We start from the raw sequence: 6,226 nt of genomic DNA, 5'->3' as shown, positions 1-6,226 counted from the left end.
ACAGCCTTTATATTTAATTGACTATCATTATGGTGCCGTGTTTATGCATCAGGAAGGTCAGATGAGATGTAGAAGGCCTGTGTAAGGTTTTCTAGAGACAAAGACCAAGGGAAACAGAACAGGCAATGGCATAGTATTGGGATGGAGGGGATTTCTGCTCTGATTTCAATCCTTCAGAGACTGATTAGTAGGAAGGTGAATGACTTCCCTAATGACAGGAAAGCAAGCCAAGACTACTTCATGAAATTTACACATACTATGAGTTTAGAATTATTTTAACCATCATTCCATTTGAGACCAGACCTAATAGGTGGAATGTCTTTGTTAACCTTACAACCATTTTTATTTTCCCATTTCTTTCAAATAGGCAAGAATTCCATGATTTTACCTAGATAGTAACTATGCAATATATATCTATAAATATATATGTTTGCATATTGCCATAGCACAAAATTATATTGCGTAAAAATCCTTATATTATAAAAAGAAACCTGGAAATAGCAGTTTGATGTATGACAAGGAGAGTAAAGGTACATTTTAGACCTTTTCAAGCATAAGTAACTAAAAAAGACTCAAAATGAAAGGAAATAAATGACCAAATGTATTATTAATGATATTAGGTTTCCATTTGGAAATCACAAAGTTCAGTGTTGATTTAAATCTGAATCAAATAGGGTTGGGAGGTCAACATTCAGATTTCAGGGGACTTACTTAATAATAGGGAGAGGAATACTAAAAATCATAAAGAGAAATCCTATTTTTTTTTTTTTTTGTCTTTGCTATCCCACCTGGTCAAAGGAAAAGCATATCTATAAAACCTCTACTGTTTATGGGGTGTCTGTGATGGGCCAGGAGTTTGAGTCATTATTTGGAAACTCCAAAAGAACTTTGGGAGGCAAGTATTAGGATTCCTGCTTGGCCTTTGAGAATCCTAGAGTTTTGAAATGCAAGTTGACTTACCAAAGGTCATTCAATGAATGGATGTTTAAGCTTGGATTTGAGTCCAGTTCTATCTCCAAAATTTCTCCTTTCACAGTGCTATACACACAGCAGTGTCAATATGACTCAGAGGGTCCAGATGTCTCTGATAATCTTGGTGACCTAACCTTCAAGGACTCTTAACAGAATAGCTTATATTCCTGGCAGAGTATTCACAGCAAGGTTTCCCTCTCGCTCTCATTGCTGCCACTTTTGTGATCTGGGGTTTCTCTTCCAAGACCACCTCCTCTCTAGCCCATCTCTCTGTTCTCTCCACTGTGCCCCTCTCAGCTCAATACAGTTAGTAAAACTTCATAAACATGTGCTCACAGTGTGAAAACCAGGCATAGATTAGGTTTGCAGAGGTCAGTTACTCCCACTGTTAGAATATGGACCTGGATGGGGTGGTTTTCATACTCACTCCCACCTTCATCAGCAGTATCAGCGGGCCACATACCTACACAGTCCATCATTTGTTTGTGGACCTCCTCACTTTAGTGTTCATGCAGAGCCTCACAGGCAGACTGCTGGTGACGCAAGGGCCCAGTATAATCCTGTGAAGTGAGGGTTCTTCTTGGAAGAGTTTACTATCAGGAATCAGATCTTTATTCTCTCAGGTCCTAGGTCCTTCTTTCAGGCCCTTGTCAAAATCAGGCCTTTGTTCATTTCTTTTCAGTATTGTTCCAGAATTTCACCTCTCGGGCTTATCTTTGCAGTTCTGCTTCCAGCTTTCGGCAAATGGGAGGTGTAACAGAGCAGAGGTGAAGAGTGCTTACTTTGCATATGTATTGGCCAAGCTACTGGGACAAGTTACTTAAAACCTTCTGAAGCTTGGTTTTCACTTTTTTTTTTTTTTTTTGAGAGAGGGGGAGACTGAGAATGAGCATGGGAGGAGCAGAGGGATAGAGAGAATCTTAAGCAGGCTCCATGCCCAGAGCAGAAATAAAAAGTCAGAAGTTTAACCAACTGCGCTACCCAGCTGCCCCTCTCTATTGTTTTTAGTAAGAAAAATAAAACAGTGCCCACCTCATGTGTTTGTTATGAGGATAAAATGACATAAATTTAAGGCTTGACACATAGAAAAGAAAGCACTTACTAAGGGAGAGCTGACACGATTCATATTACTATTATCATTATTCAAAGAGGTTTTTCTACTTCTGCCTCTCCTTTGCTTCTCTCTCTTGCTTCTCTTGAAAACCTCCCAGTTCTTTACAACTTCCTGTCCCTCATCCCTACCTCCACCCACCCCAGCAGCTCCCCCAAGACTCCCAATCTCTTCTGCCAGGACTGCAAATTCTCCTGCCCCACCTCTCCTAGCTACTTATCTCTGGGACTATTGTCTCCTCTCAATAACCACATTAGCATAAATGTTATTATCTCTAAAATCCAATTAATTTCAATTACTGAGGCCACAGACAGATTGCCAGTGCTCTCAATTTATGGACGATTCTAAGAAAGTAAGTGTTGCCTCTCACTTCAATTTTACATGGCTATAAGGACCAGGAAAACAGATGTATAACCAGATACAGTCCACCTCAAATCCCATTTACCCAATCACCCCAACTGTCTCAAGATGCAGGTTTTTCTAGATTGAAGACTTTTACAACATTGTCTGACTTTAACTGGTGTCTGCCTGACATGGTCATACATGGCAAACAAATAAAATGGACAAAAATGGTCAGCAAGAGGGATGGTAGGTGATGATCTAGCATGCACAACTGAAGAAGGGCTAACCAAAGACTGACTGTATGTGCACCTGTCTTGAATATCCTAAAATTGCAATTTTACTCAACATATCCAATAACAAACAATTGAATCTTGATTAGTCCTACTTGGTCTATTTTATGAATTCCTTCAACATCTACTGGGTGAATGTCCACTGTGCACCTACCATGGACAGGCATTCTGTTCTGAGCTAAGCAGGGAAGAGGACAGACAAGGTCTCTTTCAAGCTTTTATTTGGTGGAGAAGATAGACAGTCACAAGATATTTTGGTTATTATTTTAAATTACTAATATTTCTGTTAGGTCTCATCAACATCATACATGAGAAGATATGGTAGAAAAAGAATCTTTTGGTCTCATTGATAATTTAGTATGTCAAGGCTATGTAGCCTCTGGGGCTGAGGAGGGCTTAGACTTTCTGTTAGTAGTTCTAACTCACAAGTTTACCTTATGTTAAAAATAAGACAATAGGCCCCAAAGGGAGTCACTTATGCTAAGCTCTACATCACCAAACCAAGACTCAGTTACAGTTTCAGCTTTTCCCAAAAATGGAATCTTAGGTGAGTCAATCAGGAATTACTGTTGGCACTAGTGAGACAGTCTGCGTGATAGAGCCCTGCCATCCCTTAAAGGAAAGAGACCTTGCCACAACCAGCCCATTCTTTGGTAGTCTAACTTCCTTGTCCCTCTCCTTTCTGCCTATAAAAGCCGTTCATTTTGTACATCTCCTCAGAGTTCTTTTCTTTTTTAAAGAACTTTTTATTTTCCATCAACCTTATTTCTGTTTTGTTACCTTTATGGAAGCCCACTTAGTGGTTGTTCCTACCCATTCAGTGGCCTGAGCCATGGGAGTTGCAGACTAGTCTTCAGTGGCTGGCTGAGTACTCTAGTCTTCATTAGGGACCTACTGAAGACATAGAGGGCACCTGTAGGCCTTCAGACTGAGAAGCAGTCAGCTCAGGAGCTGAAGCAGTCCATCCACCCTGAATTTCCTCCTTGGTCACTGCAGCAGCGTGCTCTCCCTTTCCACTCTCTTCAGAATCTCTGTAGAAGAGATCAGGCATGACTTCCTATGGGTGTTTATGGGAAATGCACACTCAGAATTTCCTAGGTCAGCATCCACCACATCAGACCCATTGACTGAGCTCCCTTGTTACTGCAAAGGATGGGGATGTCCACATAGTGCAGGGGTGTCTGTGTTACACAGAACTGTGATAGGCAGGTTAATATAAGAGGCCTCTGTGAGAGGCTAGTGGTCAGTCCTAGGATCAGTAACCACCAGAAGTCTTGGCTTCCAGAAGGCTGCCTGGATCTGGCTAGAAGTTTCCAGGAGGGAAGTGACCAGTGATAAGAGAGGCTCCAATAGCAGCAGCACACTTCAGCATAGCTCACTGGCCACAATTTCCAGATAATATGACACTGACATCAGCCAGGTTTTCTTTTCTTTTCTTTTTTAAAGATTTTATTTATTTATCTGATAGAGAGAGAGAGTGTGCACAGGCAGGGGGAGCGACAGGCAAAGGGAGAAGCAAGAACTCCACTGAGCAGGGAGCCAGATGCAGGGCTGGATCCCAGGACCCTGGGATCATGACCTGAGCTGAAGGCAGTTAACCCACTGAACCACCTGGGTGCCCCATCAGCCAGGTTTTCAACAGAAGCAAGGGCATGAGCTGCCAACAGAAGCTTCTCCCAGGTTCTCCTCAGATATATGATGTAGATGCCGTCACTTTTCCTATTGTAGATATACTGTTCAGTTTGGAGGTCTAGCCACCTAAGTGGGTTCCTGCTGCAAAGAATTTGAGGACATCCTCCTTCTACATTTGCCGGACATCAAGGGCTCTGAACATCGTGAAAACTTCCCTTTAAGTTACAACAGGAACAAGGAACAACGCCATGTGAACCCCTCTCTGGGTAGCATGGAAAGGCTTGGAGCTCCTTTCTAATTTGTTAGATGGATGCTACCCAATTCATGAATCATTGAATAAATCCTATAAATTTTTAAAATTTACTCAGTTGACTTTCTTTTTTTAACATTTAAGTTTGGCCCGTTAGTGTATGTAATGAGCATTGTAACTCTATCAGTGGCCCTCTCTGCCCAGATAACATTGTTCTGCCCAGGACAGTGGCATATCCTAGTGCCCCCAAGCAATCATCTTCAACTGACAGAGTTAGAACTTGGGTCATAGTTCCTGGTTCCTTTGTGTTCCCAATTTTCTTTTTTTTTTTTTTTTTAAGATTTTATTTATTTATTTGACAGACAGAGATCACAAGTAGGAAGAGAGGCAGGCAGAGAGAGAGAGGAAGGGAAGCAGGCTCCCCGCTGAGCAGAGAGCCCGATGCAGGGCTCGATCCCAGGACCCTGGGATCATGACCTGAGCCGAAGGCAGCGGCTTTAACCCACTGAGCCACCCAGGCGCCCCCCCAATTTTCTTTTAAGAGACATTTTTTTCTTATAGTTTTTCAGGAAGTATTTTAGTAACACTTCCACTGAGTACATAAAATGACAGGTCTCATGCTAGAAACATTGGATACATTTAAGCTTCAAACTGGACATTGTTATCCTCACTTTACAGAATAGGAAAGGGATGACTAGAGGGATTGTGACATTTCCCTTGGTCGTTCAGTTTGTAGATGGCGAGACTTGGACCACAGCCTTCACTTGGTACATGGAGTCAGACAAGCACACAGGCTGGGAAGAGGCCCTAGGCCAGTGTCCTGGCCACAGACTGCCACTAGCCAGCTGGGCTTAGTTACTTTCTTTGAGTGTGAGTTTTTGAGTATAAAACCAGTGTTTTGGCCTCTGCTGTACACATAATATACATTTCTTAGGCGGCTAAAGCCTTCTGAAAGAGCCAAAGGGGTTAAAACCTATGAAGTGTGATGCTTAACTCCTAAAACAAGTGAGAAGGAGATGGGGTCTCCATTCATACCAACTGGGCATGCTGCCCCCACAGATGGTGACTCAGGATACAGGTTTCACATCTGCAACTCTGCTGAACTAAGTCACAGCGGCTTGGGAAAACCCTGATCTCCAGGAGACCAGCAGCCCCAGGATAGTGTCCAATATGAGGACATAACAGGGGGTACAAGCTCCACTAAAGCCCAAACACACTCATTTCCCCTACTCTCTATTCAAGTGTTTACCTGCTAGAAAAACTCCTGGCTACAGAGAGGCAGGTGGTCAGGTTGGACAGACAGGGAAAACACTTGCTCTCTTGCCTCTCCTCCTTTTCCAGATTTTCAATGTTTCTCTTCTTTATTTTTGTTTATTCCCTGTTGACCACACCCTTCCCCATTTTCTTTAGGGCTTCATTAAAGGCCAACCATCTGCCCCCAGTTAAATGGTTCTCTCTGAAAATTCAATCCCTGAAACAACAGCATCAGGTTCAATTCACAAAGGCTCAACTGTTGCATGGATAATTGGGAATGGAGTCCTCAGTGGCCCTCCAAATATATGTGGTTGGGATCTACCATGAGGAAGTACCGTTCCATGGGACCTCCAATAATAAATGGGGGTAAGTTGC

General features: G+C 42.5%; 1 pseudogene; it reads right to left on the bottom strand.

Annotated features, from left to right (window-relative positions):
* Positions 1-3,477: 3,477 nt before the first annotated feature.
* LOC125094035 (40S ribosomal protein SA-like) lies at positions 3,478-4,549 on the bottom strand (annotated as a pseudogene).
* Between the last annotated feature and the right edge of the window lie 1,677 nt (positions 4,550-6,226).

This window comes from Lutra lutra, chromosome 2 (assembly GCF_902655055.1).
Source record: "Lutra lutra chromosome 2, mLutLut1.2, whole genome shotgun sequence".
Classification (NCBI taxonomy): Eukaryota; Metazoa; Chordata; class Mammalia; order Carnivora; family Mustelidae; genus Lutra; species Lutra lutra.
Note: the sequence above shows the minus strand (reverse complement) of the source record. Positions and strands in the feature narration are given on the sequence as shown.